The sequence below is a fragment of the Oryctolagus cuniculus genome, chromosome 12 (genome assembly GCF_964237555.1).
Source record: "Oryctolagus cuniculus chromosome 12, mOryCun1.1, whole genome shotgun sequence".
NCBI classification, from domain to species: domain Eukaryota; kingdom Metazoa; phylum Chordata; class Mammalia; order Lagomorpha; family Leporidae; genus Oryctolagus; species Oryctolagus cuniculus.
Genome location: NC_091443.1, coordinates 89919509 through 89946437, shown reverse-complemented (window position 1 = coordinate 89946437; position 26929 = coordinate 89919509). Strand labels below are relative to the sequence as shown.

Sequence of the window (26929 nt, the reverse complement as noted above, 5' to 3'; positions counted from 1 at the left end):
TCTGCACCCCCTCCCGATTCAACAACCACACCCAGCGGCTTCCTGAGACCCCCAAAAGGCTGTCTCCAGCAACTCCCTGGAGTTCCTTCGACAGAAGGTTTTAATCTTGCAATATATTCTTCCCTAAGCCAAACAATTTCCTGCTACAGGAAAATAGGTTTCCTCCCATTGGCTCGGGAAAGCCAGAGCCCCAAGCTGGTGGTGAGGGTGGGGCCTGCCAAGGAGCTCCCGGGGCCAGAGGGCGGGGCTGGGGCCTCCACACAGCAAATACTGCTCCCAACCCCTTTACCAGGGAGCAGCTGCCCACAGCTGTGGGGGGAGGAGGGCGGAGGCTGGGAGCACAGCACCCAAGTTCCCGAAAGGCGCCCAGATCTCTTCAGCACCAACTGCTGCGCAAGAACACCCTCCCCTGCCTGGCTCAGGGAACTCAAGGGCAAGTTCAAGGGCGTGGAACTGGTAAAGGGCAGAGTCGCATCCAAACCCAGTCCAGTGCAGGGAAACGGGGCTGGGGGGTGAACAGTGGTTTTTGTGCTATCCAATGCAGTGTCACTCTCGGGAGAAGTGACTTCTACCACATCCCAGGCACGGTGCCAGGGACTTGGGCAAAATCAAAAAAGAACACAAACTGAATTTGTTAGCACTCTCGTGGTTCAGTTGAAACCCACTGTACTTCATACATATACACAGCCTGGGACCCTCTGACCCCTTTCGGAGGAGGCAAGCTTTCTTTGTGACTTGCCTATAGAGCCGTGGGAGCGACTGGCACCGCTTGCCAAATGGGTCACCCCTCTGTATCCTCGCCCTCTGCTCTGTGGCTCTGCCCATCCCCCACCTTGGGGGAGGTGGGCCTTCTAGGGGGCCATTGGCATATGAGCAGAAGGGACGGGCGCTACTGTGCATTTCCGCCTGCCACCGCCAGGGGACTTCCCCTCCAAGCCCCAGCCGCTACTGCCCTGTGGCCGGGACCCTGGAGTGAGCACTTGGGGAGCTGGCTAAGCATGGAGCCCAGCCCAGGGCAGCCACAGAAGCGCGCGAAAGCGCAGGTGACCATTCGCAGCTGCTGGATCTTTGGAGTGAGCTGCTACACAACAGTAGCTGACGAATACACTCTCTCCACCAAGGCCCTTACAGACAGACTGAGACAAAGAGCGCCTGGGAGGTGGCCCAGCTCCCCAAAGACCCCAGAGGTAACACAAGGGTGCTTTAAGAAATTCGTAGATAATTTGCAAGTTTCTTACCAAACACTGAGAAATCCATTTTTTTTTTTCCAAAAGATCCATGTTCCGTGAACTTTTGGAAGATGTTCTCATATGCATGGACTTCGATTTTTTTTTTTTTTTTTTTTGCAACAAAATAACATCTTTTAATTCTGGTCTCTACAAACCTTTTCACCTTTACCTAAAGGGTGAGACTCAGATTGTGGTCCCGACCTTGAACACCAACCCACGACAGGACCTAACCACGTCAGCGCTTCACAGTCAGTCTGCATTCAGCATGAACTTACACCAAATCCTCATCGCACACTAATTTCCTGCTGGGGTCCCCAGAGCACATGAACAACTCGACAACCAGATCGCTAGCATCGACGCCATCTCGCTTTATTGATCCTGAATCTTCACAGGTTTCGCCTCCCAACGTCTGCCACGGACGAGGGGGGCTGTTTATGAGCTCGGAGTCGAGACCCCACACGCGTCAACACGCGCAGCCCCGCCTATCTCTGTCACTGTCTCGACATACAAACCACCTGCCCTCCTGGCAGGAAAATCCTCCTAGTCCACTCTTCTTGAGTTTCACACTGGGGTGGGGTGGGGTGGCGCGGGGGCCTCCACGTGGACTTCTTTTCCCTTTCTGATTCAAAATAAACAGCAAGGCCTGAGAGGCTTCAGGCTGGGCTGCGGGCTCCCGCAGCAGCCCTTCTAGAAGGCAGACCCAGTCCCGCTGTGACTTTAAAAGCCTCTCACGCTGCTTCCTCGTGGCCTCTGCTGCTTTTTAATAGGCAAATATGAGAGCACGCCTTGATTTCATCCACGCACTGGACAGCTAGGACACAGAACAGTACACGTGCTGTTCTCCAAACAAGAGACACACGGATCCGGGGTCGTCGCCCACCCAGCATCCTCTCTCTCTCTCTCTGATGGACACAGCCAAATCCAAAGCTTCCTCCATCCAGAGCTGGTACTGTGGGCTGAGACCCCTGGCTTGCAGGTGGCCAACCACACAGGCCCACGGTTCGGAGAATGAAGTGTCTTGATGAGGCGACACTGGGGTTCACCCCGTGTCCCTCTGAAACCCCACTATGCAGAACTGCGACAGCTGGCAGTTGAAGCCCCAGTGGCTTTCATTTTGTGGTTGAGGGAATGCTGAGTTGCGTCCAGCACCAAAGTCACACAGCAGCAAATTACAGAAGCACGACCGCGGCCTCCCAGTGGCTCCCCTGTACCTGCTAACAGCACCTATGAGACGTGTTTAAGTCCATTTCCCCGCCAAGGTAAGCGGAGAACAGAACACTTTTTTCTTTTTTTGCACTGCATTGGAGCTGCCCACGGGTCTCACGCTTCGTGACAGCCAATGTTTTTCATTTTGTTTTCTTTTTTTTTTTATTTGACAGATAGAGTTAGACAGTGAGAGAGAAACAGATCTTCCTTCTGTTGGTTCACCCCCCAAAGGGCCGCAACGGCCAGCGCTGCACTGAAGCCAGGAGCCAGGTGCTTCCTCCTGGTCTCCCATGAGGGTGCAGGGACCCAGGCACTTGGGCCATCCTCCACTGCCTTCCAGGCCACAGCAGAGAGCTGGACTGGAAAAGGAGCAACCAGGACTAGAACCCGGCGCCGCAGGCGGAGGATTAACCAAGTGAGCCATGGTGCCGGCTATGTTTTGTTTTCTTAAAAAAAAAAAAAAAAAAAAAAAAAGACTGAGCAATTGGTGGGTGACCTTGGGTGAAAGACAAATTACACTATCTTTGTCCTTTCTGAAGCTGGAAATTACAGTCAAAGAAAGAGTTACAAGCAAAAAGAAATCAGGCTGCGAACTGAATCTACTGGGGCCAGGCACCTTCAATTAATTTTTCTGAAACTGTTGTTGAATTAAACTCCATTCCCAGCATCGGGCTGTTTCTGCATTTGGCGCCGGGAAGGCGAGATCTAGCGAGGCGAGGCGGTGGCCTGCAGGTTCTGGATAACTGAGGTTTCCCAGTACACTCTGCCACAGGAACCCCATGCTCTGCCCAAGCACCTCGGAGCTTCCAGAATGTTCTTGCCGAGCACATTTTTTTCCTTGTTGGGATTGGCCCACAGGAAGAAGCGGGGACCAGGATTTCACAACCCTCGATATCATTCGCTGAGCAACCCGATTCCCCTGGGAACTCGGGAATGGCCTCTGCTGCTTCTGCCTTCCTCCACGCTGCCAGCTGGGGTGGGGGAGGGGAGCCCAGCGAAACGGCAGGCCAAGCGCCTGGGCCGCCCTGCACAAGGCCGCTGGTGCCGTCCTCAGCCCGCCAGCTCCCTGCCCGTGCCCAGCAGCCGGCTCGGGTCCAGGCAGATGGGGCAGCCTGCGGTGGGGGTGCGGGTCCCTGGGGTTCTGTCCTGTGGAACTGAAGCCTGAAGATGGTCTACTTGCTTTGCTAAGAGGTGGCTCATGGAACATTCAGGGCGCTGGCAGCCCTCAGCACGCTTCGCGGGCTTAAGGCCAAAACACGGTTCGGCCCCTCGTTCACAGCAGTGCGGCCCGCAAGCTCACGCAGGCGGCAGGGAGGGAGTCAGGAAGCAGGTCAGTCTGGATGCCCGTGCCCTTGCGCCTGGTGAGCTGGGCCTCCCGCTTCGCGGCAGGGCAGCTGATGTGGCTTCTGGAAAACAGATTAACCTGCAGAAAGCAAGACAAAATGCCACGCGCGAGTCCCAGGACAGACAGGCTTTCTTGGGTCTGTGACATCACGATGCTTCATGTGGGGAAACAACAAAGCTGAGCACTCGGGGTGGGAGCGGGGTACATGCAAGCCTCAAAATTCTAACTTTGGGGGTTGGCGCCACGGTGCCAAGGGTTAAGCTGCCACCTGGGACAGCTGCAGCCCAAGGGCTGGCTCAAGCCCCAGCTGCTCCACGCTTCTCCATTCCAGCTTCTGCTAATAACGGATATCCAGGGAGGCAGCAGGCGATGGTCCAAGGACTTGGGCCCGTTACCCTTGTGGGAGACCCGGATGGAGCTCCTGGCTCCAGCTTGGCCGTACCCCCTGCGTTGTTGTATGCATCTGGGGAGTGAACCAGCAGTCTCTCTCCCTCTCCTTCTCTGTCGCTCTGCCTGTCCAATGAAACAGATTAAAAAAAAAAAAAAGTCTAACTTAGGAAAGAAAGATAAAAGAGAAAGAGCGAGCTACTATTGGAGACAGTTGGGATAACCCTCTGGCCCGGGACCCTCTGAAAACAGGCATCGGGGAGGCCGGGTGGCACTGAAACCCAGAAGCCAACCTGCCAGGGCTTCCTGTCTCAGGACGGAGCCGGGGAAAGGCAGGGCCCGGAGCAGTCACCTCTCCTGACAGCGGCCGTTTCTCAGGCCTTATCTGCCAGCAAGCTTCAGTATTAGCTCACTTTGCAAAATAAACAACTCTTATTACAGGACTCTTAGTCACTCTGTTTTTCACTTTCTTTCACCAGGCTGAACCCCGTGAGGTCTGTGCAGCTTCTGCCTCCCCCTCTCCCAGCCCCGGGTTCCCAGGCTCCCTCCCACCCCACTGCCGGGGGCTCTGTGTGCACCACCGGAGCCCCAGCCCCGTGAATCCCCGTGAATCACTTCCCATGGGCAGACTAGGGGGGCGGGGGGCGGGGATTTCTTCCTTTCTTCTTTTTTTCCTAGAGAAGATTCTCACAGCCTTTCGGGGTAACACGAGTGGAATCAGGCTGTGAGGGGAAACAGCTGCCTCGTCCTACCCAAAACAAATCTTAGTTTCCGGAGACTCAGGCTGGGCGGTCCGGGCTGGGGGCGCTGAGGCGAGAGGTGAAGAGGGCAGGGAGGAGGTTTCTGTGTTAATTGCACGGTTTTGACTTCCTTAATTATGAGTCACTGGCAAGAGAGATAACACGATGTCACCAGCACAGGGAGAGCACGTCAGGGCTGAGCCGGGCGGCGCCGGGACGTTCATGCTCGGACAAGGGCTACCAGCACAGGCCACACAGTCCGGCCGGCTGCACATTTCCCACATCTCAGTCTCACCCCCTGGACCACCAGCTCCCTGCTTTTTGAAAGAGCCCACCAGGGGCCAGCACCATGGTATAGCGGGCAAAGCCACCGCCTGTGACACTGCTGGCATCACCCATGGGCGCCGGTTCGTGTCCTGGCTGTTCCACTTTCCATCCAGCTCTGTGCCAATGTGCCTGGGAGACCCCTGCACCCCCATGGGAGACCCGGAAGAAGCTCCTGGCTTCAGATCAGCCATTGTGGTCATTTGGGGAATGAACTAGCGGATAGAAGACCTCTGTCTCTCCCTCCTTCCCTCTGTAACTAGAATAAAATAAAGAGGTCTCCACCCCTTCAGAATTTGCAAGCCTTTCTCAGCAGAAGAGAAGGGTAGGGTGGGGGCAGAGAAATGAACACATTTCCAGAAAAAGTTTAAGGACCGTGGAGTCCAAAGCCCCGGGCTGCATGGGCTGCACGGGCTGCACGCAGGAAGTGCAGGGTTTGCAGCAGTCACTCACACGGCAGGCCCTGCTTCTCCCCTGCACAGCTTTACAGCTTACACAAGCAGTTTCCAGCCAGAATCCTAACAAAGAGTGAGTGCCCTGGAGATTCTGGGCATGGGGATCTCAGGGACTGTTAGGGGGCCAATTAGCATTGCTTTATGTCTGAGGGTACAGACTTCCTATTGTACCCAAACAAAAGGTTCTGGTTCATTGGGGGCAATTGCACCTAAGCCAGCAAAGAACCCCCTACCCTGGGTAGGAAGGTAGGAATTCCAAACAAACAAGGAGGGGGCCTTCAGAGAGGCCAGGCCAGCGCTTACCACTCAGCGCAGCAACAGGCCCCTCTAAATGGCTCCTGGCTGGAGGCTCAGCCCTAAAGCAGCCACAGCCAGAGGCACAGACAGGCCTCCATGTGAGCCCCACCCCCTCATCCTTTAGCATTCTGGACACTTACAACTCTCTCCCCTTCTAGGCCAGCCAGCCCCAGCCCACCTGGCCTCCCACCACCTCATCAGACCCCCAGCATCCCAGGCAGCGTGGCAATGCGCCATGGCCTAACCGACAGTCATGGAAACCCAGAACTGGCCCAAGCAGCAGAGCTAGCAGGCTGCAGCTACAGCATCTGAACGTGGGGCTTCTGCGTGCCCAGCCAGCAGGCAGCCTGCAGGGCCGACGTGTGCCATCCGGTGACTTTATGCCTACTGTGCCCCGGCTTCACTTTTCCCGCAGCCTGGACAGAACCAGGGGCCTGCAGCTCACGCCTGCTCAGGAGGAGGTCGCGACGGCAGAACGGCATCGCCCTGTGCGTCAACAGCCGGCTGATCATCACAGCGTCCATCAGAGGAAGGAGGAGATGAAGAAAAAACCTCAGGCTGAACCCAACTAAGGAGCCGTGTGGCAAAGGGAGCCATTGACCCACGCACCCGACCGCCAGAGGCTGCACGCCAGACACATCAGCCCCGGGCTGGTCTGAGAGGGACAATTCAGATCAGCAGGGGCGAGGCAGCCACAGGTGCCGCAAGGCTCAGGGAGAGGGTGTGGGGAGGTCTAAGGCTTTAGAGCGAGGGAGCTCAGCCTACTTTACTTGCCGGGAGTGGGGGGGTGGGGGAGTGAGTGGTGGCTGGGGGCGGGGGGCATGGCTACCCTGCAGACATTAGAGGGCTCTGCAAACATTTAAGTGGAGATTTTTATCAGCAATGGGTTTATGGGGCAAGGAAGCCTGCAGACCCATGGGGCCGCCTGGGTTGGGGGAGGGGTTGTGGTCCTCACTGGAGCCAAGCTGCTGCCTCATAGAGGCGTCACCTGAAGCAGGACAGGCCCAACCCAGGGCTGGCGCCTCCGCACCTTCTGGCACCTTCCAGCCATTCCACGTGCCCGTGAATCCCACTGACCACAGCGAGATGCAGCTGGAGCGCCTCTGTGCCTCAATGTCCCTTCTCATCCCATCCCCCCTCTAGGCAGGAGGTCCAGGCAGAAAGCAGCCCATCAACGGCAGCAGGGCAGAGAGGCAACCAGGACCGGGGACCACCACCAAAGGCCCCTTGCTTTCCCACCACACAGGAACAAGAGCAGACAGGGCCGGAGTCAAGCCGTCTGCACTCTTCTCCTCCTGCAGGTCCGAAGCACAACCCAGGCCCCCAAGCCCGGCAGCCCTGGGAGCCAGAGAGAGGAGATTACCTTCACTGGAGTAGAAGGGAAGGAAACTGGTATTAGACAAGCTCCTGAGACAGGAGCTGGCTTCCAAACAGACGGGGGAGGGGCTGCGGAGCCACCGCCCTCCAAGCCAGAGCTCAGAGAATGAATGGGGCGGGTCCCACCTGTACACCCAGGACATCTCCTGTGGACCCCAGGACCCTGGAGCTGGGCTGGGCGATGTGGGGGAAGGGGGATGTATTTCACCACCACTCTCTTCCCTTCCACAGAGGAAGAAACAGGTATTCCCGCCCCCACCCCCCGCCGAGGTCCCTCTGACTCCGGCTGAGTGAACTCCAATGCTCTTGTTTCTGCTCCAGGAATCCACAATCCCCAAACCATCCACAGCCCCCACGTGGACAATCCGGCTGTTGGCGCAGGTGGGCGAAGCAGCTGACGACACAACGGAGAGCCAGGGCCTTTTGCAAAAGCGGAAAGCCCAGAGTGGTCGCGGTGATACCGCAACCCCACCATGCCCTGTCACTTCTGCACGTGGTCATTAGGGCCACGGCCACCACGGCCTGACCGTCCAGGGAGCCTGGCTACCCAGCCTGCCCATCTGCCTGCTGGGCTCTTTAAACTGCTCTGGATGTCGGCTCCCTCTTGGGCCAGCGGGACAGGGCTCGGGCCACTGGGGCTGGGGCTGGGGCTGTAGGGCGACACTGTGGGGGAACATTAAAGCAGGTCGGACGTCTCAGACAGGTCTGGGAAGAAGCAAAGAGTGGCTGGCATGCCTGTGGGAGCCCTGGCCACCAGCAGAGCCTGGCAAGGTGAGTACCTTCCGAGGCTGCCCCAACGGGGGCTCAACTTCGTCTTTCTACCCCTTAACGAACATCTGACCAGGCAGGCATTTGGTGCAGCGGCTAGCACACCAGCTGGGGCCCGCGCACCCTCCATCAGGGGGCCAGAGTTCAGGTCACAGTTCTGCTTTCTATTCCAGCTCCCTGCTAATGTGCATCTTGGGAGGCAGCAGAGACGACTAAGCGAGTGGGTCCCCGCCACCCACCTGGGAAACCTGGACTGAGCTCCCAGCTCTCCCCGCTTCGGCCTGGCTGCTGTGGGCATTTGGGGAGTGAAGCAGCAGCCCGGAGCCCTGGCCGTGTCTGCCTCCTAAATAATAGCATTAAAAAAAAAAAAAAAAAAGCTGGACCCTGCCCAGGCAGCCACTCTGCTCCCCACCCCCACCGCCCTATTCCCAGCCAGAACGACTTCAATGGCGATGCCCTCAAAGGGAAACACAGCACACACAGGACATGCCTGGGCATGACCCGAGATTGCATCTGAGCGTCCCAGTGAATCCCTCCCTGCCCCCACCCCCAAACACACCCTGGCGCCAGAGAACAGCCCCCTCCGGCCACACCTCCGCTGACCAGAGGCGCCCAGTCACCTGCCGGGGGCCTGAAAATCCTCTTCCAGCTCTGGCGGCTGCCAGGACTCCACTCTGCTTTCCTCCGACTGCGTGTGTGTGCGTGTGTGTGTGTGTGTGTGTGTGTTGTGCACACAGGGACGCACTCTCCCCTGCTCCCAGCATCTGCAGGAAGAATGCACCACCACCCAGGTCTCACCAGCTCAGCCCCTACTACGTGCAAGGCACCTGGAGTCTACTGTCTTCCCCAGGACTAACAAACCCCTCGAGGGAACACTGGAGATTCTGGGTGCAAGGTGAGTGCAGCCAGGGCACCCACGCCGTGCGCACACCTGTCACTTCTCTGTCCTTAACTAGCTTTTCCCATGGAAGGAAAGTCCCACGGCCAGCTGCTTCCTCTAAGCACCTGCTACACAAGACTTACACATCAAAACTTTAGTCCTACAGCACGAGAGCTGCATCTTCCAATGGCAATGGAACTCAGAGAGGTTAAGTGCCTTCTCCAAGGCCACACAGTGGGCAGGAGAGCTGAACTCCAAACAGGAAAGCCCAGGTCAACTCCTGGTTTTTAAGAAAACACTTATTGAGGGCCGGCGCCGCGGCTCACTAGGCTAATCCTCCGCCTAGCAGCGCCGGCACACCGGGTTCTAGTCCCGGTTGGGGCGCCGGATTCTGTCCCGGTTGCCCCTCTTCCAGGCCAGCTCTCTGCTGTGGCCCGGGAGTGCAGTGGAGGATGGCCCAAGTACTTGGGCCCTGCACCCCATGGGAGACCAGGAAAAGCACCTGGCTCCTGGCTCCTGCCGTGGGATCAGCGCGGTGCGCCGGCCGCAGCGCGCCGGCCATTGGAGGGTGAACCAACGGCAAAGGAAGACCTTTCTCTCTGTCTCTCTCTCTCACTGTCCACTCTGCCTGTCAAAAAAAAAAAAAAAAAAAAAAAAAAAAAAAAAAAAAACACTTATTGGGCCAGCACTGAGGTGCAGCGGGTTAACACCCTGGCCTGAAGTGGTGGCATCCCATATGGACACCGGTTCTAGTCCCGGCTGCTCCTCTTCCAATCCAGCTCTCTGCTATGGCCTGGGAAACAGTGGAAGATGGCCCAAGTCCTTGGGTCCCTGCACCCACGTGGGAGACCCGGAGGAAGCTCCTGGCTTCAGATCGGTGCAGCTCTGGCCATTGCGGCCATCTGGGGAGTGAACCAGCAGGTAGAAGACCTCTCTTTCTGTCTCTGCCTCTCTCTGTAACTCTGTCTTCAAATAAAATAAAATAAATCTTTAAACAAAAACCACACTTATCTATCTGAAAAGCAGAGAGAGAAGGGAGAGAGAGACAGACCGTCCATCCACTGGTTCATTCCCCAGATGCTATCAAGAGCTGGGGCTGGGCCAGGCTGGAGCCAGGAGCTAGGAACTCTATCCAGGCTACTGTGTGGGTGGCAGGGACCCAAGTACTTGAGCCATGGCTGCTGCCTGCAGGGTTCACACCAGCAGGAAGCAGGATCAGAAGCAGAGGCGGGACCCAAGCCAGGGGCTCTCGATGGCTGAGGCCCCTTCTCTGTCTGGGGTTGTTCACCAGAGGCTCACTGTGATTTCTTACACCAAGGAGATGCCTTCGCGAGGGCCTCTGTCACATTTCTGAACCCCAGCCCCCAGCTACTCCACTCCTCTCTGGCTCCAGCTGGGGAGGAAGCACCGTGGTAAGCTACCCCCATGCCTCCCTCCCGTTGCCTGGTTTTCTGAGAATGAGGGGAGGCCCCAAGGTGCACCCCCTGCCTGCACCCCAGCCCCCATCCCACAAGGCTCCGAGCAGCACAAGGGAACTGTCGCAACCACAGCTCCAAGACGCGGTCCCCGCACATGGCCATGGCAGAACCAGCACATCTGCTGGAGCTTTCTGCAGAACCAGGAACAAGCCTCAGCCCAGGGAAGGCTGCGGAGCAAGACCTCCACGCTTCTGCCAAGATGGCGCTGCAGGTCCGCCCCTTGCGGGGCGGGGTGGGGCGCCCCTGACACTCCCCATCCCCCACCCCCGCCCTGCTCCACCCCATGGGGCCTCACAAGGCCCCCTGCAACCCAGGACACGCGAGGCATTTACTGATCTAAGTCATTAAGGGACCACGCGGGGCAAAATGAGGTTGGAACAAATATTTGCTCTTTCTGAGCACATTTTCAGAATACTCCTCCATAAGAAAACTTTGCAAATGAAAATAAACACAAAAGCCACAAACACACAAAACGTTTCAAATGAAAATAAGCACAAAAATCCCCCAAAAGATCAACATCCCTCCCTGTAAGTCCCTATATGAAACATTACCCGGCCATAATAAGGAATGCCTGAAGTGTGCAAAACCATGAATGAATGAAAGGATCTGAGAAGAACCACACAACGGAGAATAAATCAGACACAAAGAGTGCATGCTTCAGGATGCTCTGTAAGGAAAATCGGGGGCCGGCACCGCGGCTCACTAGGCTAATCCTCCGCCTTGTGGCGCCGGCACACCAGGTTCTAGTCCCAATCGGGGCGCCGGATTCTGTCCCGGTTGCCCCTCTTCCAGGCCAGCTCTCTGCTGTGGCCAGGGAGTGCAGTGGAGGATGGCCCAAGTGCTTGGGCCCTGCACCCCATGGGAGACCAGGATAAGCACCTGGCACCTGCCATCGGATCAGCGCGGTGCGCCGGCCGCAGTGTGCCGGCTGCGGCGGCCATTGGAGGGTGAACCAACGGCAAAGGAAGACCTTTCTCTCTGTCTCTCTCTCTCTCACTATCCACTCTGCCTGCCAATAAATAAATAAATAAATAAATAAATAAAGGAAAACCTTTGGAAACGCACACTAGCGTGTAGCAGCAGCAAAGGGACCAGTGCTTGCGTGGGCACCGTGGGCCACAGGGCCACGTGGAGGCTGAAAGCACACAGCGGCAGAAAAAGGCTTTGGCGAGTGATGGCCACGTCCATTAACGTGAGTGGTGATGATTTCATGGATGTGTACAGAAACTCGTCAAATCATGCGCTTCAGATATGTAGTTTATAGCGTGTCGCTCATAATCGAAATAATTTTTAACTTAACAAAATGCAACAGCAGGAAGGTTGCTCTGATAGATGGTGTCAAAAGTGTCCTCTTTAGCTCATTCCAAGACAAACTCTGAGAAGAGCCAAGGCTGAAATGTTACTGAGCTGCGTTACGCTCTAGAACAGTGTGACAGACAGCTACGCCCAAGGGGTGGGCACTCGGCACAGCAGTGAAGGCGCTGCCTGGGATGCCCGTGTCCCCTGAGAGGGCCTCAGTTCCGGTCCTAGCTCCGCTCCTGATTCCAGCTTCCTCCTAATGCTACCCTGGGAGGCCACGGTGACAGCTCAAGTGCTTAGGTCTCTGCCTCCCGCCTTCAGCCTGGCCCAGCCTCTGCTGTCGTGGGCATTTGGGGAGTAAACCAGTAGAGGACAGATTTGGCTTTCAAAAAAAATAATTAAATGCACACACGCACACACACGCGCGCGCGCGCAGGCACGCACAGATTTCACTGAAAAGCAGGCCTTTCTGCCCCGTCAGTATCGCAGCTAGTCACTTCTGTGTGCGGAAATGCAGACGCACCACTGGAGGACGTGGAAGGGACCAGTTCGGTGGATGCTGCGCACAGCAACTGTTCATCAGTGCAAAGCCCTGAAGGGCAAAGCATCCCAGACCGGGTCAGCAAACCTCCTCCTGCCACCAGGGAATGAACCGTGGGCAGTGACACCCAGCTTTGCCACGGTGGCCCCAGCACTGGTGCACAGAAACCAGCAGTCACCCACGGGGCAAAGACAGCTGCCACAGAAAACAGGCAGGAGGCTCAAATCCTGGGGGACGCAGGCCCCTGCACACAGGCACATCGTGTTCCTGTGTCCCCTGCGCAGTACAGGGCACACACATGACGATGGCATGACGACCCACACGGCTCCTTCCATGCCTATCACAAACGTACTTTATAAACCTCTGCGGTCACTCAGGCCCCTGGGCTGCTGACCTCTTGTTCTAAATCCAAGCAGATGTGCATTCTCTCTGCCCATCGGGAAGCCTTCGGTCCAGGGGGGAGGTGGGGCGAGGGGTGGAAAGCTTTTATCTAGGACACTGAGCAGAAAAAAAGCAGTTGACGCGCTTGAGATCGACACTAGAGGGGAAGCGGCATTAGCAAGGTGGGAAGCCGTCTCGCCCCTCCTGCTGGGAGTTCCTCCAAGCCACGGGGGCTCTGTCCTCCAAAGCTCCGCAGAAAAGACCAAGTTCACTGCCAGCACAGCCCCGGGCTGTTTCTAGTGCGATTCCACGCAAACCAGGGAGGCACAGTGAATGCTCACAGATGGTGATGAATTCCTACTGCTGGCCAAGGTGGGAGCCGGAGGGGAGGGGGTCCAGCTATTAAACATCGGAACACTGACAGTCCTGGTAACGTCTGGGGAAAAATCCCCCCCTGGAGAGAGAACACACCACAGGGAAGCATAAAGCTTACAGCTTATGGTAAAAGAGTGACAGATGCCCAACTCCCTGGCCCCTGTGTGGCCTGCAGAGAGCTGCTTAAGTTCACGGAGCCTTAGCTGCCTCTAACAATCCTATAGCATTATCCTAAAACTTGTGCAAGAGAATGGAGAAGAATACGTCACAGTGCCCAGGGCAGCTTGGACTCCCCCAGACCCTCGTCCCCGACAAACTAAGTGCAGCTCAACTTAGAGTTCATTACTGGCTTTTGGGAGGCAGTTCAGCCCAAGTCCGGCTGCCAGAGAGTAGGAATCAGCCAGTACCTGCCGAGAACCCGTCAGAAATATCTTCCATCCAGATGGGACCCAGGGCCCAGCAGTGATGGGTGTGCTGCATCCCATCTGTAACCAGCTTACAGGTCCCCAAACCTGCCAGCCACAGGCTGCAGGGCTCTCAGAGAGTCTCCCCACATTTAGAGCTGAACACAGATCAGTTCTTGGTGAATCCTGTCTCCCAATCCGGGTACAACCTCCGGGGACCTCACAGGATGAGCAGGCCTGGCTGGGCCCGCTCCGTTCCAGCTCCCAAAGCCCCAGGCCTTTCCTTAATCAGGGGTGGAGAATGTTCAGCCCCAAGCCCTAAGGAGACCCACGGTCTGGTCCTGCCAAGGAAACTGCAGGTGGGACTGGAAATTCAATAAATCTCTAAGAGGCTAATTTTTAAGCTGATCGCTGTGTATGGCCTGTGATGTCATAAATAGTCAAATGGCCCTGGGCAGAGAAAAGGCCCCCACCCCTGCTTTGAGGAGCAGTGTCCCATCCGGGCATTTGTGCCAGAGTAAGCTGAGCCCTACGCGCTGCTCAGGGTCTGAGAAGGCAGCTCAGGTCCTCCCCTCCCCCGCCCACTGCCTGAGAGTCCTTGAGCTGCACCCACCCAGGCTACAACCCCAGATGCTTGATGACATCAAGGGGCCACCGGCTTGCGCAACACACAGCCCATCCCACCCCACCACGCTGAACCGGAATCGCGTGGAGCACAGCAGGGCCCCGTGTGTGTTTACTGCGCCAATGAACCATCCACAGAGGCCGTGTCAAACTCCTCTTCCCTCTCCCCTCACTGCCCCGGGGGACTGTGGGGGGCCCCTTCCCGTCGCCGGAAGTGGAAGACACAGAAAACAGCCATCAATTAACTGGTCTGGGCCGGAGGTCGAAAGCAGGCAGTGGCCCACAGATGTTGTGCTTGGCCGGCGTTGGTGTTTTTTAAATTTGTGCGTCGGTTGCCAACTTTTAAAAGCCGGGGGGATTTCACGTGTAAATCTAGATTTTTTTTTGGCTCCTCTTCCGGGCAACATCAGCCGGTGGGGGTGGGGGGCGGGCAAGTTGCCAAAGCCTGAGAGGCTGGGCAGGACCCAGGGTCCCGCCCCGCAGCCCCACACCCTGCCTGCTGCTGGGACAATGTTGCAGGCAACCCCCGACTGAGCTCCCCAGCTGGGGTGTCCTTCCTCTGTGAACAGAAACAGAACCTGGAGGCGTCAGCACTGGCTTTGCAGAACAGCCGGTTTGTTTGGGACAACTGGGATTGCACCTGTCATCCTTGAGGAATTGCGAGAGGTGGCCCCTGTCGCTCTCCCAGCCCCACGGACCTGACCCCCTGCCAATGGTAGACCCACCCGGCTTAGACCCAGAATCCAGCACCCAGAGCCCTCCCCAGGTCGGCTGCTCCCTGCATGCCTTCACAGCCTGAAGATGCCAAACTTTCTTCCCTGAGTTCCGTACCCCGCAGAGTTAAACGGAGCCCCCTGAGGCTGCAGCCATGGCCAGGGGAGGAGGGAGAAGAACGGCAGGATGACTCAGTGCGGCCGGGGCAGGCAGAGTGGAGAGAGAAAGGAGGGAAGGGAGAAGAAAGGAGCGAGCGAGAAAAGGGAGTCTCGGAGCAACCCGACCTCCTGGGACCTTTGCGCCGCCCAGGCCAGGATCCTAGGAGACGAGACCAGTCACCCAAGTGGGCTCATGCCTTCCAGGACCCTCCGCCCTTGGCTCAAACACATCACCTGGAGTGGGCACGTGGCCCAGCAGCTGAGATGCCCGAGTGCCATATCAGAGCTCCTGATTCTGGATTCCTGCTACAGCAGATCCTGGGAGACTGACTGGTGATGGCTCAAGTAGCTGGATCCCTACGACCCACAGGGGAGACCGGGATGGCGTTCCCAGCTCCTGGCTGTGGCCCTGGCCCATCAGCGGCTGTTGTGGGCATGTGGGGAGTGAATTCGCACAAGGGAGATCTCTGTCTCTCTCAAACTAAATCGTAATCCAAAACAAAGGCACAGTCTCCGCCCAGGCCTGGGGACAGACAGACACATGGACCTCGAACTCATTGAGGCTGGGGAGGGTTAGAGAAAAGAATGATTCTGGGTGCCAAAGATCTGTGGCCAGCACACGCTTCCCGGGGGCTCTTCCCGGACACGGCTTTGGAGGCGATGCGTGAAGAAGGCAAGGACAGGAAGGGACACAGGTGACGGCGCCCAGCCAGCTCCAGGACCCAGAGCCGCTGCATTAAGTACTTCCTAACACACCTCGATTCCAGCCAAGAGCAACAGGAAGACGTCACGCTGAACCCTAAAACCCAAGGATTCCCTTCCCGATCCCAAGGAGTTAAACGCCAGGAGAGGAATGATTTCACTGTGCAGGGTTGGGGGGTGGGGCAGGGCAGGGCAGGGCACAGAACGGCCAAAGTGGACACCATGGGACAGGCAAGGCAGAAAACCAAGTACAGCTGTCTTGACATTTTGTAAGAAGAAAACCTGATGTGAGTGGACATCACAGGGCATCAGAGGTTTGTTTTGTCCTCTAACGTAAGCAAAAAGATGAAGCCTGGTTCTTAAGATGCGTAAGGGCCACGTCAAGCTAAGTCTCAAACCTCGTTTTCCAAAGTGAGTGCATCACGTGAGAGTCACTGTTGCCTCCCCGGGAGCTGCCTCAGATCCGCCCCAGCCCAAAGAGGAGCAGTCGGACAGGACGCGTTCCCAGCATGGCAGAGGGGATCTTGCAAGAAAGCACAGCCCAGGGCTGTGCAGAGGGCTGGGGTCACGCTCCCAGACAGAGAACACAGCAAAGGTACATTTAGCATTTTCCCCGATCAAGTCCACCGATGGCGGTGACTGGGAGGGCTGAGGCACCGGGCTCCCCCGTGTCGTGGGGTGGCAGGCCCTGAAGGGCCTCACGCGTCCTCAGCGTCTGTGGGGAGGCTGCTGTATGGGTACCTGTGCGGCCTGGCTGCGGGTCTCATGCAAGCAGGAGCATCAAGACCCACGGCGCCGACACACGCGTGAATTCACTTCCCTGCTCAGTGCAGTGGGGACTGTAGGGGAAAGAACAGCTCCCCCCAGGCCAGCAGCCCTCCCCCACGGTCCCGGCCCCATGGCGCTGACCCATAGCCCTGGTGTCCTGCGAAGGAGCAGAGGCCACGAGTGATGCCTCGGCTTCACCTACGCAGGGGGTTTCCGACCGGGGTGGGGGCTTCCTGGCGTCCCAAGAGTCCACACTCCCGCCCAGAGACAAAGCAGGAAGGACATTCACAGATCTCTGGCCAGCAACCTGTGACTAACAGAAGCAGCAGAGACAGGATCTGCCCCGGGCGTGGGGCCTCAAAGGCTCCATGCATGGTGCTTCCCAGGGCACCAGCCTGGAGCTGCCCCTTCTTCTGACCTGGGCCCAGCGTGCAGGCGCCTCGTGTGAGTCCAGTGACAGAGACAGGGCAACCCTTCCCGGGAGAGGGCCGACACTGACTAGTGCCCGCTTTCTCTGTAGCTGGGAAGAAAACCCAGGGCGAGGACGGGACCCTGCACGAGCCGACTCTGAACTTGCCGAGAAAGGGCACTGCGTTTCTCTGCACCAGGCACTCTGACCCCGGCAGGCACCTTGACCCTGACCCCAGGGAGGAGGAAACCTGAGGATCAAACCCCACACACACCTGGCAATCCCACACCTTCAACATTTCTGGGACATACAGAACACTCAGAAGGCGGCCATTTCTTGGCATTAATACATGGCACAATTGGCCAGGGGTGGAAATAAAACCACATAGAAAATAAATCATTCAATGCAAAATACAACTGAAAGCAGCTAACACCGCAGGCAGGGAAAGCCACCGGCTAGAAACTGGTGGAAGAATCCAGTCGCTTTGGATATGCAACACTTGCCTTGGGAAACTGGCCTTGGTGGAGCACCCTGGCACCAAAGAGAATTCCAGACTGGCAGAAGCGACCATCAGCATCAACAGCAAACGAGCAAAGTCAGAACCAAGGTTGGTGGTCAAATGCCCGGGGAGAAGACGGGACCCTAGCAAAAATAAGCTCAGCTTACAAAATAAAACCATGCAGGAGGAATGCAGGAACGCTTCCGCCGTGGTGCACAGAGAACGGCGTGTTACACAGACTTGCTGATGTAACCTGGTTTAACTGCTGATGTCTGCACAACGAATCAGAACATCTACCAGGTCAAAACGGGGCAACAAGAGAAAGTCCTATTCTTTTATAGAAAAGTGGCCAGAAGGTCAAACCGAGGCAGAAACCCCGAATGCAGCCTGGTCAGTCTCATGCTTCCCGGCTTCCCTAGGGAAGGTGCCAGCCAGGCTTCTGTGTTGACACTGTCACCACGGTGACCAGAGTAAGGCCAGGCCCCAGGGAGGAATTGGCCCCTGCCTGACCCACAGGCCTTCCCGTCCCAGCCCTGTCCATGCTGGCCTCACTGGAGAACCCACCTTACTGTGACCAGACAGGCTTGAGGCCTGCGTGCTGGCAAACACCAAGGGCCCTGAGGCTGGTCCCCTCCTGGAGGAACCCAGAGACCTCCATCCCTATACTTGGGGGTAGGGAGAAAACACCCCCGGGAGGGCAGAGGTGGAGATAGGAGGGCAGTGAGCGGCGGAATCTCCACTTCTCTGATCTGAATTGTCTACAACAAACCTACACTGCGGTTACACTGGGCTGGGGACCAGGGGCAGTTAAAGAAGAAACCAATGGGGGCTGGCGCTGTGGCATAGCAGGTAAAGCCGCCGCCTGCAGTGCCGGCATCCCATATGGGCATCAGTTTGAGACCCGGATGCTCCACTTTCGATCCAGCTCTCTGCTGTGGCCTGGGAAACAGTGGAAGATGGCCCAAGTCCTTGGGCCCCTGCACCCACGTGGGAGACCCAGAAGAAGCTCCTGGCTCCTGGCTCCAGCTGTCACAGCCAATTGGGGAATGAACCAGTGGGTGGAAATCCTCTTTCTCTCTCTCTGTCTCTCCTTCTCTCTGTGTAAATCTGACTTTCAAATAAATAAATAAATATTAAAAAATAAAAAAATAGAAGAAACCAAAAAGCCTGGGATGCATTCACTCATGTGAATACTCTAGATGGCCCTGAGAGTTCAAGATGCAACAATCCTCTTCTTTTTTTATTTTATTTATTTATTTATTTATTTATTTATTTATTTATTTTTACAGGCAGAGTGCACAGTGAGAGAGAGAGACAGAGAGAAAGGTCTTCCTTTGCCGTTGGTTCACCCTCCAATGGCCGCCACGGCCGGCGCACTGCAGCTGGCGCGCTGCAGCCGGCACACCGCGCTGATCCAATGGCAGGAGCCAGGTACTTATCCTGGTCTCCCATGGGGTGCAGGGCCCAAGCACTTGGGCCATCCTCCACTGCACTCCCGGGCCACAGCAGAGAGCTGGCCTGGAAGAGGGGCAACCGGGACCGAATCCGGCACCCCGACCGGGATTAGAACCCGGGGTGCTGGCGCCGCAAGGCGGAGGATTAGCCTAGTGAGCCATGGCGCCGGCTCTTTTTTTATTTTTTTTAATAACACCTATGTTAAAGGCAGAGTTAGAGAGAGAGAGAGAGAGAGAATCTTCTACCTGCGGGCTCTCTCCCCAAATGGTTGTAATGGCCAGGGCCGGGCCAGGCTAAAGCCAGGAGCCAGGAGCTTCTTCCAGGTCTCCCACATGGGTGCAGGGGCCCAAGCACTTGGGCCATCTTCCACTGCTTTCCCAGGCACACCAGCAGGGAGCTGGATCAGAAGAGTAGCAGCTGAGAATTGAACCAGTGCTTACCCCCACTACACCACAACACGGGCCCCAGGATGGAACACTCTTGAATTTCTCTGCAATTAAGTGTGCGCGCACGAGGTGGTGGTAGAGGCATCAAGTGCTAAGTCAAAGGCAGTGAGTTTATCGGTTTAATATTGCGATTTGGAAGCAGGTGGATTTGTTCTGCCACCGTCACTGCCCAGCTCTGGGATATTCAGGGTTGTTCTCCCAAAGGCTGCTGCTTTGCTTCTGTGGCTCAAACACACTCCAGAGGGGCTACGTGACTCTACAAACAATTCACTACAAAATCCCGGCTGGCAAGGACTCCACTCATCTCGAGAGTAAACACCTGTGAGGGAGCGGGAAAGGGGGGTGGGGGACAGAAAGCCAGTGGCACAACCTCTTTATTTTTATTATTAGCAAAGAAATAGGCATTAAAAACGTGAAGCAGATAGGGAAAAACACTGACATTTGCTAGATCTGGGACAAGTTATGTGGGTAAGCTATCTGCCTGTAACTCGAATGCTTTACATTCTTATAACACACACGCACACCCGCGCACGCCCCAGCAACGGGCCAAGGCAGGCAGTCACTTCTGGCATCTTGGAGCGAGTTTCTGAACCACCAAAGAGAAGTTCAAAGCACTCTGGTATGTAAACATGCAGCAAATTCTTGGCCTGAGAGTATAGAAAGCAACGCATTAACTTGTCTCTGTCTTTGAAAATTTTTGTTATTATAGAGGGAGTAAGAAATTAAAAAAAAAAAAAAAAAGTAAGTGGAAGAGAAAATACAAGCTGTTATTAGAGAGAGCCTCTGGGGTACCGGGCACTTTGCAAGGAGTTCCAAGTGTCAGTTCTTCTCATCTGCTTTTCTTCTACACAGTCATGCATGTTGTTAGATTTATTTTATTTATTTGAAAGGCAGAGTTAGAGAGAGAGAGAGAGAGACAGAGACAGAGAGAGAGAAAGAGAGAGAGATCTTCCATCTGCTGGTTCACTCTCCAAATGAATGCAATGGTTGGGGCTGGGCCAGGCAGAAGCCAGGAGCCAGAACCTTCATCCGAGGCTCCTACATGGGTGCAAGGACCCAAGAACTTGGGCCAGGGTCGGTGCTGTGGTGAGGTGGGTGAAGCCCCTGTGGCATCAGCATCCCATGTGGGCACCAATTCTCTGTTTCTTCCGTACCTCCCCCCAACCCGTAACTCTGCCTTTCAAATAAATTAATACATCTTAAAAAAAAAAAATGAAAGACACACACATACTTAAAAAAAAAAAAGAATGAAAGACCTTGGGCCATCCACTCACTGCTGCCCTCCCAGGCACATGAACAGGGAGCTGGATCTCAAGTGGAGGACTCAGAACAGCACCCTCATGGGATGGCGGCATTGCAGGCCACGGCGGCACCTGCTATCCTCAGCGCCGGCCCCAGTTCTCATCTCAACACAGAGAGGGTGTTAGGGACCCATCATTTCCCAGGCCCAGAGTCACACAAGAGCAAAGTACAGAGGCAGGGTCTCGGTAAAGAGGACTCACTGGGGTCACCTTCACTCCCCTGCAAACCCACCTTCTGCCCCTCACAGTGTCCGAGCCCAGACTGCTGGGGCTGGGGCACAGCGGGTTACACTGCCACCTCCAACTCCAGCATCCCATACTGGGGCACCGGTTTGAGTCCCAGTTGCTCCACTTCCAATGCAGCTCCCTGTTTATGTGCCTGGGAGGGCAGCAGAAGATGGCCCAAGTACTTGGGCTCCTTCTACCCACATGGGAGATCTGGAAGGTATTCTAGGCCTCTGGTTTAGGCCTAGCTTAGCCTTGTCCATTGTGGCCATTGTGGGGAGTAAACCAGCAAATAGAAAAGCTCTAGCTTTGAATAAATAAATCTTTAAAAAATTAAAATAAAGGGGCCAGTGCAGTGGCACAAGTAGGTTAAGCCACTGCCTGAGACACCAACATTCCATATGGGTGCTGGTTTGAGTCTTGGCTGCTCCATTTTGGATTCAGCTCCCTGCTAATGGCCTGGGAAAGCAGTAGATGATGGCCCAAGTGCTTGGGCCCCTACACCCATATGGGAGACCTGGGCAGAGTTCCATGACTCGGGCTGACCCAGCCCCAGTTATTCCAGTTATTGTGGCCATTTAGGGAGTAAACCAGCAGATGAAGATCTCTCTCTCTCTCTCTCTCTCTCTCTCTCTCTCTCTAACTCTGACTTTCAAATAACCAAGAAATAAATTTTTTTTAAAAGTCAGCAATTTCAATAATTAATTTAATTAAAAAAAAAAAAAAAAAAACAGGGGCCAGACAGCTGACGCTGGCACAGACAATGAACCTCCCCACCCAGCAATCCCAAACCAGGCCAGCTCTGTCCCCAGCACCTCACAGCTAGCCCCCAGGAACCCCTCCTGCCTCCCTCCCCTGGCGCAGGCCCACCTGGACGCCCCCTCCCCAGCAGGCACTGGCAGGCTCTGCAGGGCAGCTGGCTGTGGCTACAACCCCTCTCCCCCCATCACTGGTGCCCTAAATACCACCTCTGTCAACCTCAGGTTTTTTTGTCCACAGAAGGCAGCTCCTCCAGCCAGTCACACACAGCTCCCTGGGAGGGGCCTGCACAGACCCTGGCCACCAGCAGGTGACTGTCACAAGAATGGTCTTTAGTACCTCCAAGCAAACACAGATTCTCACAATGGCTGCCTCCGAGCTGCCTTGGAGCTGGGGGGAGGGGGGATCCCGGCCTGGAGTCGGGTGGGAAAAACACTGGCGCAAGGGCCACAGACCCCCAACACTGCTGCTCTGCCGGCCCCTCTCTCCCCAAACAGGGCATTTCACAGGCCTCTCCAGAATCCCGCTGAGGACTCCATTACACCTCCAAGGTCCACTCTGTCTGAGCTCCCGCTGAGGCAGGGCCACTGCTCATTCACAGCCCAGCAGATTCGCACACACAGAGGTGGGTGGCGGGGCCGGCTTGCAGCAGCACAGTCTTGGAAATAACCAGGCCACCTACAGAAAGGGAGACCCCGCTGCACTGTCCCCGTAAGCAGCACCACACTCGGGATGCTCCAGTTCACCTGAAGCCCCAGCCGCGTGGACATGGGTGATTCTCGCCCGGGTCATTCCATTCACTCTATGCAGACAGCAAGCACGATGCATCTGGAAGCTGCTGGGCACGTTTCATGTGCTAAACCTGATGGGCACAAGCGGCAGGGGGCGGGGCAGCAGGAGCACCAGCCACGCGGGCAGGAGGAGGGCTGTGGTCTCCTGCTCTCACCTGATTGGCTGCGAATCTCCTGCAGAACGTGAGAAAGTTAGAATGGAGTGTCCTACAGGCCCTGCCAGTTTGCAGACTGTTAGGAAAGTCAGCGCAGTCCTCTGGGAACTACGGGAATCTGCCTCCCTCTCCCACAGTCACCCGGACTTGAGTGAAAACCGCGCCAAGGCTTGGGCCCCCCACCCACCATCTGCGTCTGCCAGGGGTTCTGCGCGCTGGTCCCGACAAAGTCTTCTCAACCCGTTCCTAATTTGTAGTTAATTACAAGGAACTGCACTTACATTCATTTTTGGGTTTGCAAATGGAAAATACTAATGACTTTGTAAATTAATTTCAGATTTGGCTCCGCAAACTCTGGCAACGCGATCAGACTCCGTGTTTTCCTTCTCATTGTTTTCTGAGGCAAATGGAAACACAGCCCCTCCCCCCAGATGCATTAAAAACTCCAATTAAGTTTTTCCGTGAACAAATGGCAACGACACTGGTGGCATCTGGGGCGGAAGATCGCGGCGCGAAGCTGGAAAGCGCCCCGGTGAGCCGCACGGGACTCCGTTTTCCTCTGGTGAGGACAGAGGGAGAGGGCCAGGAGGGCTTTCCCACTTCCACTGGCAATGCAGTAAATGCCACCGAGCCCACCCTTCCATCAAGTCCGATCGTCACTGCCATGTGCCTGTGGGGGAGGCCCGGACCCCACGCCATGGAGGCCGTGGTCTCCGCTCCCTTGGCTGGGCCGCTGCACCCTGCACTGCGCTGGCCACAGACAAGCATGTGAAGAGGAGGGGCCGGGAAGCCAAGGAGATGTGAAACAGGGGTCAGGGAGGAGAGAGCCAAGTGCACAGGACAGAATGAGGGCTGGCCCAAAGAGGAGGGGGGATGTCACCGGGATTTCTGCCCATCTCAGGGAGGAACCTTCTAGAACAACAGAAAACACCGCGGGCTGCCTTCAAGGGAGAGGTGGGGGTGCCGGCAGCGCCCTTTCTACACGGACGTCACACGGCCCTGCTTAGTGGGTTAACCCAGGCACGACCATGCATGCCTCCAGCGCAAGAGGGTGACAACCCAAACCTCTCCAGGAGGGCCTCTTCCCCACAGGGAGGCGGTGGCCTAGGGGGCAGACGTCTCGCCCAAGTAACACAGCTCATAAATGCAGTCCTCAGCCCCCCACCCACATGGCTCCTGCTCCAGAGCCTGGGGTCCTGTCTCTCCATCCCCGCGCCCCTGCTGGGAGCAGCAGCCACCCTGCTCTATCCCCACCACTTGCCTAAGGAGGAGACACACAGACTCCTGGGGGTGCCAACTCCCACCCAGTATAGGATCCTGGATCTTCCTTCTCAGAAAAAGGGCAAAGCACTGAGGCCGACCTCCTCAAAGTCCCCGGCAGGGGCGAGGCGCCGGGGGTGGGGGGACATCTGGCCTGCAGGCCACGTAAGGCCCACGTGGTCTGGCCAGGCCAAGGCAACCGCAGGCAGGCATCAAAATTCAATACATCCTCGGCGGGCTGATGTTTAAGCTGATAGGGTAGGGAGATGAGCCACACCCTCGAGCATCTGGGCTGCCGTCTGTAAGGGTGACCTCTGTGGGCTCAATCCCCCTCCGTAAGGTGATGGGGTGCTGGGTGTTCTCCAGGACACCTCCCTGCCATGATGCCCCACGCCCTGGAGGTGCAGGAGCTAAGAGACGGCCGTCGGCACGGATGGGTTCTCTCCAGTCCCATGAGAGGTGACCGCCGGGAGAGGTGACCATGGGAGGACGTGACCTGAGCTTGGCCTGCACACACGGGAGGAACAGAGAGGCTCTGAGGAGACTCACACACAGGCAGGTTCTTGAAAAACAGCCGCCTCCTGGGCAAGCTGTCTGAAGAAGGGGTGGGCTGGCCGCCCTCACCCCCACCTTCCACCTGGGGACACTCAGGACCGCAGGAGAAGGGACCAGCGCCAGACCCTGGTCACCGAGGGGCAAGGAGGGCTCATGGCGAAGTCAGGGCCCCGGACAGACAGGCAGCCCGGGAGCTGTGCAGCCAGCAGAAAGCGCCAGGTCTCGGGGCGTCCGTCTCTTCCTCTTTCCAATAGGACTGCAAAGAATCCCCCAAGTAGGCTGCGGCCAGCATCCTGCACAGAGCCTGGCTTGCCACGGGCATCAGCAGTGGACATCTGGGAGCCTGGCGATTATTCTTAAAAAGCAAACAGTGCACGCCACTGGCAACAAGCAAAAACCAAGAGCATAGCTCAATGCCTGCCTGCTGGCGGAAGACCAGACGGATAGACGGACAGACAGACAGACCCATGAACCGAGAGTTCACAAAGTCCCCTGGCCTCCAGCCAGCAGCCCTGTGACCACTTGAAAGGGACTGCCACCCGGCGGGCCTCAGCTTCCTGCGCTGGGAAATGGGGCCAAGGCCAAGCACTTCGGAGGGTTGCCGTGAGACCTAAACAAACACGCGATGCAGCAGGATCCTCGCTGGAAAAAGGCAGTCATCACGCAGGCCGAGATAGCAGCCTGATACCATTGCCCACAGCACGTACTCGATCACGCTTGTTGCGTCAGTGAGTGAGCAAGCGACTGCGTGAACGCGCACATGCATTCAAGTACCTGCTTATCTCAGCTTCCCCAAACTCCTGGGGGTTCCCCAAGCACAAAGACTCCACTGCTCAGAGCCTCCTGGGGTGCTGCGCATTCCCAAACAGTGGAGGCACGGCGAGCTCTCCGGTCTCTGCTGCACTGCCCTGACCCCTCCTCACAGCCCCCACCAGCTCTCACACCAGTCCTGCCCCTCCTCAGGCTGCACCTGTGATGAATCGGAATGCTGCTTGGACACCCACACCCCCCCCCCAACAATGATATCCCATCATCACTACGGGACAGGCCACCTGGCCCACGGTGCCGCTCGTCACCTGGCACTTTCCTTGAAGCCTGATACTAGGCCACCAAGTGCAAATTCTCTTCCTCTGCATAGGGGAAGCTGTGGACAGGTGAATGGGAGGCCCCTGGCTCTGGAATCAGCAGGGCCTGATCCAGTCCCAGCCCTGACTCAGACCATGTGGCCTTGGGTAAGTGGAAAGCCCACGGAACCCATCCACCATACTGTGGTGAGAATTACGGCAGGGAGTATCCAGCCCAGCCCCGCTCAGGAGACCCGAGCCCTGCTATGCCCCTCACCGGCTGTCAACCTCAAGCCAGCCCCAGCCCCTGGGGGCGCAGTCCCCGCTGACCTCCTATAGTTGTGCTGTGCAGTTCAGCGGCCACGGAGCACTTGAAACGCGACCGGCACGTATTCAGCTGTGCGCCAAGTGTAAAAAGAACGCGGCAATCTCAGAGACTCCATAGGATTAAAAAGAAAGACCGTGAAGCAAGTCCTTAGCTTTTCTACTGAGTGCATGCTAAAGTGAAAATGCTTTTGGATAGACTGCATTACATCAGATTCAAAACTAATTTCACTTTTCACTTCACACTTTAGCACGGTCAGAAGGCACCCATTCATACAGTAGCCCACACAAAATCAGTATCAGACGGCGCGGCTCTGCTATGCTAAAGAAACGTGGGCCGCCCAGGAAAAGACTCTACTCGCTCTTCCGAGGACACCCAGCACCTAACACCCGGTGCCAAGGCGCGCGCCCTCTTGGGAACCTGCGGGAACAAAATCCAAAGACTTGTGCAGTGACCCGCAGTCCCTGCACCAGGAGCTCTGTCCACGGCTTTCACATCCAGCTGTTCCTGTAATCCTGAGGACCCCAGAACCCCCCGCACAGATAAATGCCATTCCCTGCATTTTCCAGATAAGGAAGCTTCCTCTCAGGGAGCTGCGCGCCTTGGCCAAGGCTACTGTACAGTCAGAAGCCAAAGCTGGGATCCAAAGCCAGTCCTGACTCCAAGTGCAGGCTCCTCTCCTCTGCCCACGACACAAAGCGTGCAGCCCACACGCCTCGCTCTCGAAACCATACAACATCCTAGGCAAAAACTCCAGCCCGGGAGCTGCTCTACTTCCCATCCCCCACCCCAGCCCTAGGATTTCCCAGCAAGTCAGAAATGACAAACCACAAACCGGAGTCCATGCATAACCATATCCACGTGTGGCCAGGGCTCGGTTAGCTCAGAGTTAGTCACATTTTAAAAGGGCGAGTGATAGGGAAGGTGGATTCTATTTTGCTGCCTTTGAACTTCCTGGCTGGGGTGCAGGCAGGAACCTGGCAATAAAGAAACCGGGCAACAACAAAGGGGCTGCTATTTTTTTTTTTTTTTTTTCCAGAGGAACTCACTAGCAAGGCTGAGTATTCCCCAAGTAAGTTCCAGCTCAGCTCCACCCGGTTCCATTAAAAATAGGCCCCGGGCCACTTCCAGCCCAGCTGCCCTCTGGGCTCTGGCCATCCACGCCAGCCCTGGACATGAACTTGGTCAACATCTCCGGGGAAAGGTCCCACGCCTGACACGGAAGTGTGTGAT

General features: G+C 56.5%; 1 protein-coding gene across 4 annotated transcripts in view; it reads right to left on the bottom strand.

Annotated features, from left to right (window-relative positions):
* SMAD3 (SMAD family member 3) overlaps positions 1-26929 on the bottom strand; it is a 113755-nt gene that overhangs the window by 26701 nt on the left and 60125 nt on the right. The gene's annotated exons all lie outside the window — the stretch shown is intronic.